Genomic DNA, 14217 nt, shown 5'->3' with positions numbered 1-14217 from the left:
ATGTATCTGTGTGTGTGTGTGCATGTGTGGACCAGGGGAGCAGAGGTGGAATTGAGGAAAACCTACAGAAATAGGCAGAGCCGAAAATGAAAATGTCCAGTGTTAAAATATAGAAATGCCAAGTCTTTGAGACACGAAATTTGAAGGGATGTGGCCATTTTAAGGTACAGAAAGTCAAGAAGGGAAAATAAATGACTTTTTTTTAACCTCATCCCTTTTGCAAGAACAAAGGACACTCACTATGTTATGTTCATAGAAAAGAGGCAGGAATTCATGCTGTCTTTAAATTAGGATAATCACTTCGAGTCTTCCTCTGTTACTGCCAAGTTGGTGCCGAAGGAGACTGGTAATTTTGTCTGGGAGGGAAAAGCTACAGAGAACTTGAGGTGAAGCAAGCAATTAATCCAATATTGACAGTGAGGTTTGCTGGCTGATAGACTGACAGCTCATGTGTGATCTGGCTCCTGGCTGCCTAGCAGTTCCACTTCCCTCGTATCAGCCATTTTTGGACGAGGAAGAGAAATCAGAGAGGTACAAGAAATAAGCTTTTGTCAAGGGGTCAGAGGATCTGGGTTTCAATGGATCTAGAATTTCTACATGGGAAGGACTTGCAATAGGGTGTGGGGAGTGTGGAAAATTGGAAGGAGAAAGCTGAGAAAATTATCTTAAAGCTGCATTTGCATCACTAGCACAAAGCTTTTCCTTGGACTATACGAGTCTGTGCAGTTGATTAAATTTGCTTCTTACTAGCCATGTGTGATGTTGGACAAGTTACTTAACGTGGCCAAGCCTCAGAGATCTATCAACATTTATTGAAGACCTACTATGTGCCAGGCATTGTCCTAGTCACTGAAGAACCAGTGGTGAAGCAGACAAAACTCCTGCCCTCAGGGAACTTACATTCAAGTTGGGCTAAGAGACAACAAACAGAAGGATATACTCTGATTCCAGGTAGGGCTAAGCTGGATAAGAGAATGAGGAGTAAATTGGTTTAGAAGAGGGAAAAAGCTGTTTCGGAAAGAGTGTGTCAAAGACTGTCTCTGAGGAGAAAACACCTGAGCAGAGAACTGAGTAGGGCAGGGCTTCTCATCCTCGGCACTGCTACCTTTGGGGCTGGATAATTCCTCGTGATGGGAGCTGTCCTGTGTAACATAGGATATTTAGCAGCATCCCTGCCTTCGACCCACTAGATGCCAGTAGCACCCTTCTCATCTGTGACAACCAAATATGTCCCCAGACATCTGACACATGTCCTCTGTGGAGCAAAATTGTCCCGGTTGAGGACCACTGGAGAAGCATAAGGGGGAAAGCAATGCAGCTGCTCCAGGGTGGAGTCTCCCAGGCAGAAGGAAGAGCACATGCAAAGGCACGTGAGAGGTGGGAATAAGCAGGTGGTTTGGAAGAACAAGAGGGAGTTTTGAAGGCTAGACTACCGAAGTCAGAGAGGAAGAAAGTGGTTGGAAGTGAAGTCAGAGAAGTAGTGAGCGGCTAAATCACGCAGGACCTTCGAGATGGCAGTGAGGTTTGGAATTTGAGTGGCAAAAGCAACTATTGGAAGGTTTGAGCAGGGAAAGGATTTGACCTGATTTACATCTTGGAAAGATTATTCTGTCTGCTGTGGGGAGAACTATAGACAAGAAGCAATGGGACCGCGTATAGATGCTCAGGCAACTAAGGAGTGATGCTGGTGCCAGAGACTGTGGTGATGGCAACAAGGATATAGGGAAGTTATCAGATTTTGGTTTCATGTTGATGGAAGAACTGCCAGAATTTGATGATGTATTGGATGGGAGAAATAAGGGGACCAGAAGCCAAAGAAGTTCCTAGTTTGAGGTGTAAACGTTTGGGTGGACCTGCTGCCATTACACCAGGCTGGGAACCAATAGCACCTGGACATGCTGACTTTGACACGCCTCTCCAGCATTTAGGTGGGGGTTTCTGCAATGCTTGGCACATAGCAATATTTTCATACCAAAATGGAATAGTTGATAGGAAGAATTATTTGAGTATTTGGGATCCATCACCCATGAGAAGGTGAGTTAATCTTCACGACTCTCCTGTATTTATTAGACAGTAAATCAGTGGCAGAGTTAATTGGAACCAATCTCTTTACAATATTTTTCTCTATGGTTTCTTACGCTCCAAAAAAAGTTGCGCTCCAAGGAGAAAGATGACAGACTCTGAGAGGCTGACTACAGTGAAAAGTGATTTTCAAGGAGTTTAAGGATGACATTTATATTTAGAACAAGCTGGGCTCCCTGTTGTTGAGTGGAGAAATTGCTATTGGTCACTAATTAAATACATCCCTGCTGTTTCTCTCCGTGGAGCGTGCTGCATGCATGTGTCCACGTGAAAAGCACCTCCATCCCAAGTGGGTGGCTGCCATTTGGAACATCTACCTCTGCAACTTCAGCTTTTTGCTTCTTTGAGATTGTTGTTTTCTCTGCCCTCGCCGTCTTAGTCCATATGGCACATCTTTTCCAATTATTAGCACAAGGAACTTTAGTTTTAGATTCTCTGGATTGGCAAACTTTTTCTATAACGGGCCAGAAAGTACATATTTTAGATTTTGCAGGCCACCCAGTCTCTGTCAAAATTATACAACCTTACCATCGTGGCACAAAAGCGACCACAGATGATATGCAAACAAATAAGTGTGACTGTGTTCCAGTTTATGTTATTTACAAAATCTGGCCACGAGTGGGATTTGGTGCCTGGGATGAAATTTGCCCAGCTCTGCTATGTGGGATTAATCTCTTTGAGATGGCACCCAAATCATCTGTAGAGTGACTTCCATGTGTACAATATAGCCTGTATTAAGACAGTCATTCAGAAAACAGCCTCCTAATCTGCTGAAAATCTGTAGTAACACATATAGACAGTATTTTTATCTTTTCTTTTTAAGTCTTATGTTAGGAAACTCATTCATTTGTAATTATAATAGGAGAGATATTTGGTATCATATCAGCTATATCTATTACTACAATGAAGCTATACAATAAATCACCCCAAAAGTTAGTCTCTTAAAATGGTAACCATCTATCATTTCTCCAAAGTCTATGGATCATCTAGATGGTTCTGCTAATTGGGTCTGGTTTGCTGATCTTGCCTGGGCCTGCTCAAGCGTCTGCAGTCAGCTGGTATGTTGGCTGGGCCTGGCTGGTCTTGGATGGCCTTCACTAGGATGATTTGGTTCTGCTCCACGTGGTCTCTCATCCTCCAGAACACTGTCCAGGGCTGATTCTCACAGCATGGCTGGAGTCTGAGCATGAGCAAGATCCATTATGCAAGAGAGCAAGCGAAGTGTGCAAGACCTCTTGAGACTTAGGCTCCACACTGTTGTGCCATCATTTCTACTACATTCTTTTGGCTAAAGCAAGTCACAAAGCTGGCCCAGAATCATATTGAAATGGAAGCATAAACTTTCAGGTCAAAAGGAATGAATACAGAGAGACCATTAATTGGGGTCATCAATGCAGCTGGTCTACCACTGTGGCCACTCCAATGCCACTTCATTACAGGCACGCTTTGTCAGGATTGCAACACCTCATGGCATCACTTAAGCAGGGGAAGAGTGGGAGAAATCAGATTCTTTGAAAATCTGTGTTCCAATATGTCAAATTTTTAGAATAGCTGAAAGATGGCATTGTTTATTTTCCTCTATTTAACCATGTTTAAGAGAAGTATTTCATAATTTCAGGGGTGATGGTCATAGGATATACTTTTCCCCAAAAGTCAGGACTTAGAGACAAGAAGTCTTAAGACGTAAAATAGCACCAAAATCCTCTGCTGGATGGGCAAACTAAAGGGAAAACTCCAGAAAACAAAAAGCCTGTCAGGAAACCAAAACACAGAGCATTGTGTTCCCCACCCCTTCATCCAGACAGTCCCCCTGTGGGCACAGGATGCTTTTTATTTGGCCGCCTGAGTGGTTTGGACAAAAATCTTCCACCAGGAAATCAAATCAAAGATGTTTCATTTCCTTTGTAGCAAACTCCATGGGAACTATATTCATTCAAACCCTTTGGTTGCAAGTAACAGAAACCAACTTGAGCTAGCTAAAGCTTTTTTTTTCTTTTTTTTAAGCTTTATAAGGATATAGGTTGTCTCTCAGAACACAAGGACAGAGATGCGGCTGAGCTTCAGGAAGAGGTGGAAAATTAGCCAGAAACCAAGATAGTGCTCTCATTCTCTCCTCTGTTCTTACTTTATTTCTCTACCTGTGCAGATTAGCTTTTTCTGTTACTTAGCCCACGTGCTAGAAAAAAGGCGTGGAAATGACTGTCCCATTGTTCTCGTGTTTTATTTTTCTCGGCTTAGGCTGAACTAGAGTGTCTAAGTCCTAACGCCATCTTCCTGAGAGACTGGATCCTATTGGCCCAGCTTGGGTCACACAGCCACTCTGGTCCGACCATCTATGACCAGGGTTAGAGACTATGCACATGGTTCCCAGGGCTCCAAGTTTTGTGGGTGAAGGGGGCACTTAAGGAGTTGTTGGGAGCTGCAGAGGCATATCCCAAAAGCGCTTATGACAGCAATTCTCCCCAGCTTTAGGAACAAAGAGGAATTCATAAGAATAAGAAGGAAGAAAAGCAGTCAATCTTGTGATATCATTCAAACCCTCTCACCTGTACAGTCATCAATTCTTTATGTTTTCCTATTCATCGGGCACAAATGGCTGTTAATGATCTAACACTGAGAAAAGACTACTAAGAGTTTACTACTCTCTTAGTTTGGGTGGCCCTAGTAGCAGACCCTGAGTTAAGGATTTGAGGCAAATAGCTTATTTGGGAGGTGATTCCAGGAAACGCCAATACAGAAGTAAGAAAACTAGACAGAGACCAGAAGGAACCAATAAATGGTGAGTTAACAAGAGAATTACTATTGTGGGCAACTGACGCTTAATCTTGCTGGGGAAATGAAAAACAGTGTAGGTTGTCCGCCCAAGCCTTGTTGAGGATGCTAGGGTTGGGATGTTGAATTCCCTGGCACTGCCAGCCTGCTGCTTACATGATAAGAACCAACTCTACTGGCCAAAGAAAGCTCACAGGCTTCATAACTCAGGTTCTGGCCATTGGCAGTCCAGCTGGTGTGCACTGAAACAGTTTCCTGCCATAACCAGCAAGGCGAGCAGGTGTGAAGAAGTAGGGAGGGGCCACCCAGGCAGAGAAGGGACAAGATCTGACCTACTTCTAAAAAGGCCCACACTGGAAGTGGGGTAAGCATGGAAGCAGTGAGACCGACCAGAAAGCCATTACATTAGTCCAGGCTCAAGAGGCTGGTATCTTGAAAGAGCATTATTGGTGAGGATGGGGAGAAGTGGTTGACAGCTGGTAAGAGTTATAAGGAAGAGTCCACAGGAATTACTAAGGGATTAGAAAGTGACAAGGATGAGTCCGAGGTGGGTTTTTTGTTTTGTTTTTGTTCGGTTTTGCTTTGTCTTTTTTGGCCTTGAATGAGTAGAATTTTGTTAGGAAGGCATCCCAGGCCAAGCAGCAGTCAAGGTGGAGGCAAGTGCCAGGACATGATGCCTTCCAAGACTGGGTGCCTGCGGGCTCTGATGGTGAGGGAGCTGCCGGAAGGTTAGATCGGGGTCTTATTCCAAGGGGCACACACTGCCTGGTCCTCAGCAATGAGTGGCCACTGGAAACTTTTACAGGGAAGAGTGACATGATCAGCTGTGTGTTTTATAAGGTTATTTTGGCAAATCATGGAAATCAGATTATCAGAGGAAAGAGTGTTGAGGCCAAGGGATCCAGTTACAAGAAGTTGAAAGAAGGAGAGGAAGAGGGCAGACGTGACACAGAACTATTGGCAAAGAAGCAAGAGGGAAGGATTTAAGAAGCATGTCAAGATTGCAGAGGAAGAGTGAAAAAAGCTAGTGATTAGATTTGGGGCTGGAAGAGAAAGAACTGGGTCAAAGAAGGCTGAGGTTTACCGCTGGGTTGACATGGAGGATGGCAAAGCTCTTCCCTGAGCTAAGGGATGCAGGCAGAGAGGCAATTTAAAGAGGAACCACTTTATCTTCCGTAGGGTTGCCAGACAAGATGCAGGAGGCCCAGTCATGTTTGAATTTCAGATAAACAACAAATTATATTTTTAGGATAAGCACTGCCCATACAATTCTTGGAGCATGTTTATATTAAAAAGTGATTCATTGGTTATCTGAAATTCAAATGGAATGGAGCCTTCCGTATTTTCACTTGCTAAATTGGCAGGCCTGCTCTTTGCACGTGCTGAATTCGAGGCGTCTGTGGGCCAGGGAGCAGGTGGAGACATACGTCTCACTGAGGAACGGGGTTGCAGCTAGAAGTACAGACCTGAGAATCACCTACAGAGGATGATTCACACCACACTTGGCTGTGCTTTGGAATCACCTAGAAAGCTTAAAAAAAAATAAAAATAAAAGCACTGATGATCAGAGATTCTGTATTAACTAGTCTATGGTGCAATCTGGCACCAGGATATTTAAAAGCTCCCCTAGGTGACTCCAGTATGCAGCAAAGTCTAGGAACCACTGATATAAGCCATGGAAATAGACAAAATCACCCAAGTAGAAAAGAAGGCCCAAGATGGTTCCCTGGGGAGCCATCAGCCTATAATGGGTACATAGGGACAGGGAGACAGCAACCGGGGCAGTGGAGAATACAGGTCCGGGAGGGAGGAAGGAAACACCTGAGGCAAAGGTGGAGCGTCAAGGAGGGAGCTGTGTTCAGTGCTGCAGAAACACAGGAGAAGGACAGCAGGAAAGGACCGCTGGGACAGGTGGCCTTTGTGGGCTCAGGGTGTCATACAGTCAATGTGGAAGCCAATTGGAGGGGCTGAGGAGCATGAGAGGTGAGCAAGTGAACTCATCAATGGACTTGTTGATATTTGGAGTCAAATCCTTGCTTTCCTGTCTCTTTACCTAAAGAGAAAATACCACCTTTCCTCCTAGGTCTGCCCAGGGGACAAAAGCCAGATGGAAAAAGGTGCAGTGAAGTTTCTTTTAGCTTGAGGTCTGGAAAGAATACAACACTGACTGTGAAACAATCCAGCATCATTGCTTCCCAGCTCCATGACCATGGTTGCAATAGCAGCCTCTGGGAGCCTCAGTTACCACATCCATAAATCGGGGATAAGCGTGCCTATCTCAATAGGTGCATGAGGATTGGATGGAGTGTGCAGCTCCCAGGACAGGGCCTGGCACATGTTAGCTTCAATTTTTTCCAAACTACAAAAGGTTATAGAAATACATGATGATGATGACAATGACAATGGTGATGGTTATAAGGGGAAAAGGAAACAAGCAAATTCCAAAGGGGTTAAAAGATAATCTACACAGAAAATAAAGATTTCCCTAATATGGGTTGTGGTTTACTTGAGAGAGTTTTAGCAGTCTCCTCATGATGCTTTCCTCTTGGCGGGGGAGCGTGGGTAGGGAGGAGGAGGGAAGAGACGGAATGAATGAATGAATGAATATGAATGAGAGAACACACCATTTCTCTAATTTACTTATTGGTGTTTCAGAGGTAATACCTCGAAGTCTTCCATCACTACTAAGATATTTTAATTTCCCTTGGGGATGTTTTTTCTCTTCATCTCACCGCTAAAAGAGAATCTGAAAACAGCCATTACAAATGAGGTTTGCATCTTTCCACTGTGGGCCACTCCTGCTCCTTCCAGTATCCTTCCTCCCAGCGAATTTACTGCTCAGGCAAGTGAGCAGGCAGGCAGGATCAAAGCCACTTGCGATGGCTGAAAAGTGCCTAATATGCCTAATTAAAGTGGTTAGGACTCAAAGCGGGTTTTTTTTTTTTTTATCACTAAAGCACCTTACAAAAGTTAACTTATTCATCCTCATAACACCTTCTGAAGCATGTATTATTATTTAACTCACGGTGAAGCTTCCATTGGTGGCTGAAATTTAAATCAAGGCCATTTTATGGTGAGAAGTAATCCACCTGAATATGTGACCAAACTTAGGTTGGCTATAGATGTCACAAACTGTTCTTCAAGAATCCTGTGTGTTATGACTAGGACATGTAATAGACTATTTCAGTGGTAATCTGAAAAAAATTAAAGGGAATTGTTTACTGAGATATCCACTGTTTCAAAGAAACATTCAAATCAGCAATTTTGGAGGAATGCAGGCTTATTTAAAAATGACATCTGCAAAATTAAGATGTCAATATTGTTTGAAATTATTTCCCTGGCTACAAGGCCCCAGCAAATTTCCATCATTTGGCCTAGAGCAGCTTTGCTCAATCTCTGCACTACAGACATTTTTGGCTGGCAATTGTTTGTTGGGGGAACTGTCCTGTGCATTCAGGACACTTAGCAGCTTCCCTTGCCTCCACCCACTAGATGCCAGCAGCACCCCATCCTGCTCCTCCCCTAGCTGTGACAATCAAAATGTCTCCAGACATTGCTAATTGTTCCCTGGAAGGCAAAACTGCCCTTGGGTGAGAACTTACTGGCTGAGATGAGAGGTCAAAGTATTTCTCTCCAATATTGCACACATCCAGACAGTCCTTGTAAATTTACAAGGAAAAATAGGTTTTTTTCTTCTTTTTTTTTTTTTTGGTCTTCCCTGATCTAAATGAAGTCTTTGATCTAAATGAAGACAGAATTCCAGATTTTCTCATGGTATAGGGGACTTGTGTGCATGCACACAGATGGTTCCTAACGGATGCACAGAGTGGTGAATGTTGCATTTTGGTAACTGGATGCAAATCCCCCTGGACAACTCTGTCTGGGTAGCAGCTGGAAACTGAGCTGGGGGTGTCTCCTTGTGGCCTGGAGCCTTTTCAGTCTTCCCAGGTTTCCCACTGGCAATGCTAATTTTCAAGGAAGGCTTACAGCCCACACAGGACATTTCTGGTCTCGCGTGCCTCCTCCAACTTTGTATCCTCAAATGCCAGATTCTCCCACTTTCTTAGCAGGGAGAGAAGAAGCTGAAAACTCCGTGGGTTCGTGAGAATGAATAATTGGATAGCAACCTTTTAGAAATCAATCTCTCGCTTCTCTATGCCTCCCCATCTCCATTCTCTCTCCCTTGCCTTCCCACACTTCCCAGAGGCGAAGGAAATCTTGGTCTCTTTTAGACCAGGGGAACAAAATCATGCTATAGTTAAGCTTAAAAAAATTGTAAAGGAGTTTAAGCCATGGCAGATAAAGTTAAAGGGATTAAATAAATCCATACTATATGTGATGGCCTGAATTGTGTGCTCCTAAAATCCATATGTTGAAGCCCTAACCCCTGATGTGACTGTATTTGGATATAGGGCCTTTACAGAGATAAAGTCCAGTGAAGTCAAAGGGACTTTGACTGAATCAGAAAGGACTGGTGTCCTTGTAAGAAGGGAAAGAGACACCAGGAGTGTGCGTGCACAAGGGAATGATCATGTAAAGATACCGTAAGAAGGCAGCCGTCTGCAAGCCAGGAAGAGAGCCCTCACCAGAAACCACCCCTGGCGCCTTGATCTTGACTTCTAGGCTTCAGAACTGCAAGAAAATAAATTGCTGCTGTTTAAGCCCCCCAGCCCGTGGTATTCTGTTATGGCAGCCTGAGCAGACTAAAACACTGTAAAACGCTATTCAGTAGTTTAAAAAAAAGGCACAAGAATACTCACTAACCTGGTAAAATCTACAAGATGTATTCACTGCTGAACAATATGTACCTTATCATTCACTTGTCACTTTAGGACCCCCCACACAAAAACTATCTGTATATATGCTTTAATGCACTTGCACATATCTAGTGATGTGCTTGGCAGAAGAGCCCCAATTTGACCACAGTGGCTAGCTCTGGGGAAAGACTGGGATTTGGGAAGGGTGTGATCAAGAGCTCTTATCTTACTATTTGAATTTTGTTTTTAACAAAGCAAATGTAGTATGTATTACTTGTATCATAAAGCAAATTCCAAAATTAAGGTTTGGTCTCACCTGCTTTTCCCAATCTTTTCAAAGCCTGAATCGTGTTCTCAGCGATGCCCACACCTGGCCCCTCCTAAAAGTAGCCTAAAATCATAGAGAATGCGGAATTCTTTCTGTTCTAAATTCTATAAACGGACCAGGCCATGTCCCAACATGTAACCTTCCATGACATCATGGAGGAGGGACACAAAGGAACAACACCTTCCTCAAAATCCAAGTTAAAGTTCATCAATAAGAAGGACAATAAAGACGTTTTCATTCTCTAGGCATGCGCCTTTGGGATTTCTCATTCAATTCATTTCCATGGAATTCAGGAAAACATAGAAAAAAATTTTTTAACAAAAACGAAGCATAAAACAAAAACACTCCAGACAAAATACACCAAAGTAATAAAAATAAACCCCCATGAAATAGATTTCTAAGATAAAACAGAAATAGGTTGAGGGGAAAAGACATCATAAGCCAGACGGGGGATTTCATGGGGTTCATGACATTGCTCAATAACTTTGCCCATCTATCTACAGGAAATGTTTCCCGGTGTTACAAGTTTCCAATAAGACCAGCCTGTTAAAAGAAAGTGACTGGCAGCGAAGGTACTCCCAGACCAAGCATGCTTTCAATAACCCAGATGTCGGCTCTTGCAGGAAGAGTACATAAAATATCTGCTCCTTTGTTAAAGGGACACCAACACATGATTTTCCCTTCACGTATTTGTGGTTAGGAATTTAGTAGGTTTTAGGATTATAGAGATGTTGAATGTGGCCTGTTCTTACTGCTATTCGTTGTGAGAGAGATTTCACAAATTGGAGGGGGGCACTTGGTCCCCTGTAAATTGCTCCTTTGGTCTCTCTTTTCTCTCCCAATGGGAACAGGCAGTGGGTCTCTCTCCCTAAGGCTCACGTTCCAGGTCTTACTTCTATCTTTTCCTCCCTTGCTATGCTAGATCTTTAGTCCCAGGGGTCTTCGCCTCACTCCTGGAAATAAGCTCCACTCCCTTTGCCATGAGGCCTTTACCCAGGTCTCGCTTTCTCCTTGGAAAGTCCTTCTGCCCCCAAGTCTTCTTTCTTTGCACCATCCAGCCTGACTCCTCCTCTTACAGACACTCATGGGCACCACATATAACTCCATGGTTCTTACCACAGTCTAACTCCATTATTTAATGTCTGTCTGTTCCACTAGACTCTAAACCTCAGGGAGGCTGGGGCTTTCATTGCATTTATTTGACACTGAGTGCTCAGCACTATACCTGGAAAACAGTCCTCAGTACATACTTCCTAACAAACTGCTTTGAACTAAGCTGTACTTTCAGGAGATAATGGAAGGAGTTTCAGTAAACTAAGACATAATTTCCAAGGTTAAGTGGAGAATCCGCCTCATAAAATTCCTTCTAGAAGGAGTGGTCATAGGGAAGGCTGTCAAATTGATGGGGTGGAAAGGCAGATGAAACTTTCACTGGTCTTGCCACATTCAGCAGCCAGGGAAAGAAGGATATGGCCTAGTTCTAGATTTCAGGACTATTCCAAATGGATTCTTGAGTTTCCCCTTGTTCCTGAGTTAGGGCTAGTCACGTCAGTGGTGGAATCTGCACCACTGGCCTGGACCAATGTTACAGTCTCTTATGTTAGTATCAGAGATCCCAGGTAAGTTTCATTTATTTCCAACAGTATTTTCCCATGAATTTTGTTCTCCTTAAATTTTAAGGCATGTATGTTGTTTTGGTCATAGGAATGTTACACTCCACTTATTCAGCCACGACATAATTGCTTTTCAGCCCCAAAGTTGCCTACTAAAAGTAGTTGTGGGGGGAAAAAAGCATCATAAGAAACTTGGAACAATTTGTTAGAAAATAATCTTTCATCTTCATGGCTGCTAACTGCTAGTTATTCAATATTCTCTCTCTCTCTCGTTAGGTTTTAACATACCACATGTCCCATTTAATAAGAGCATTAAAAAATTTCTCAAATGAATTTAAGTGAAATTACTCTCGCTAAATCTTGGTTTAAATGATGGTGCTCTGATCTCTTCTTGTTGAGAATGTAAAAGTCTCTCAATTATCCTTATTAATGAATAAGTTTAGTGGTGACAGGAATATTAAACAGAATTCACAATTGATACATAAATGCGCATTACCTTTATATTTGGCTAATAACTCCCTGGAATTCGGAAGGCTTCTTAGTTTAATTTGGGAAAATAATCTCTAACCATCTTTCCTTTGAGCTGCTGCTATATTGCAAACCAAAAAAGGCAACAGTGGACACTATGATGAAGAAAGAAGCAAAACACACCCATCTGATCCCAGAGTTTATGAGGTTAATGCAAATGAAGGGTGTAATAACTGCCTATTAGAATCACCTGGGACCTTTAAAAAACCCAGGCCACACCCCAGGCTAATTACATCAGGATCTCTGGGCGTGGGCCCAGGCATCAGCATTCTTAAAACTCCCAGGTGATTCCAGTGTGCAGCTAAGGCTATGAGCTGTTGGTTTAGCAGCTATGCTGTGCTGGGTAACTCTCATCTGATGAGATAAAGGTCTGCAGCCTGCAAGCACTTTGCTAAAAACAGCTGTTTGCAATGAAAGTACACACAGTCTCAATAATATCAGTGTCACCAGAAATAAAAAAGAACTAGGAGTTACAATATATCCCTTCAAAAGTACTTAAACCAAACCACTCAAGGGTACCAAGTTTTACACATAAGGTTGGTCGCTGCAGCATGTTTTGGTAATCCAAAAGTAACTAGTTAAATAAGTGGTCAATTTCAGAATATGAAACTACTAAGAGAGAGTAGAATAATTCTATTTATTGAGCGCCTACTATGGGCACTCACTGTAAACAGGATCCTGTTCCAGGAACTTGGAATTCATCAGAGTTCAGGACAACAATCCTTGTCCTTATGAAGCTTACATTCTAGACAAGGCCAGCTACATCATTTGTGAGGCCCAGTGCAACTGAAAATGTGATGCTCCTTGCTCAAAAATTACTAAAATTTCAAGATGGTGACAGCAGAGCATTAAACCAAGCACAGGGCCTCCTAAGTGCAGGGCCCCATGTGACAGCACAGGTTACCCGGCCATAAAGCCAGCCCAGATTCTAGAGGAGGGAGACTGGTGATGAACAATAAAGATAATAAGCACATATATTACACAGCACGTTAGACGTGGTAAGTGCTGTGGAGGGGCAAAGAGTAGAACAAAGGGAAACCCAGGTGCAATTTTAAATAGGGTGCTCGGGGGGCCACATTGCAGGAGTGCCATCTGAGCAAAGATTTGAAGGAAGCAAGGGAGTCTGCGGGAATATTTGAGACAAGAGCTTTCCAGGCAGGAGGACTGGCTTGAGCAAAGGCCCTAAGTAAGGCTGGCAGGTGCCTGGAGTGCAGCTGGAGCAGAACTGGTGAGGATGCAGCAGAGAGAAAGGAGAGACCGGATCACGGAGGGCCTTAGAGCCAACTGCAAGGACTCTGACCTTCCACTTGACATTTTAAAGGAATCGCTCTGGCTGCTGTGCAAAGAGTCAGATAGAAAATGAGAATAAAGGATGTACATGAGATTATATATATAAATATATATATACACACACACACACATATATTCTAACATGGAAAGTTTTCCACAATATATATAAGATAAAGGTACAGTCCATAAAGTAGTGTGTACTTAATGGCCCATTTTTTTTTATAAGAAAATCCCAAACTATATATATAAGTAGAAAAGATCATAAATGTCACAAACCAAGCTGTTAATAATAGTTACTCCTGTGGATTGGGACTGACAAGTGGTAAGGAACAATGTCACATTTTACTTTACTCTCCTGACATACTTCAATATTTTATTATAAGTATAAATTAGGATTGTAAATATTAAAAAAACCCACTGCTTTTCAGAGTAGAATATCATGGGAGGAGCAGTTTTTCTCTCAACACGCAAATATGGGGAATGTCTGAAAAGACTAGATAACACTTCATTGGGCTTCTTTAGCTTGAAGAAAATGTGGTTAATCTCAAAAAAAAAAAAGCCATGAAAACAAGATTACAAGGTTTGAAACCAGGATCTGAAAAAAAATGGTAGCGGGTTGGGGATTTGTAAACCTGCAGAAAATCAGGTAGAATAGTAAATGATTGACTTTATCTAACACCAGTAATCAGGTACAAAGTGTTTTGCGTGTATTAACAAAGGGATAGGAAAGAGGAGGTAGGATTTAGGTTGGAAAGAAAATGAATTCTTGTAATAAGAGGATGATAAACATGGGCCTGTAGACTTTTCAGCTATGAGAAATCCCGCCTTACTGAGGATGGTTTTTCAT

This window comes from Equus caballus, chromosome 16, assembly GCF_041296265.1.
Source record: "Equus caballus isolate H_3958 breed thoroughbred chromosome 16, TB-T2T, whole genome shotgun sequence".
NCBI classification, from domain to species: Eukaryota; Metazoa; Chordata; class Mammalia; order Perissodactyla; family Equidae; genus Equus; species Equus caballus.
This window is presented reverse-complemented; position numbering follows the sequence as displayed.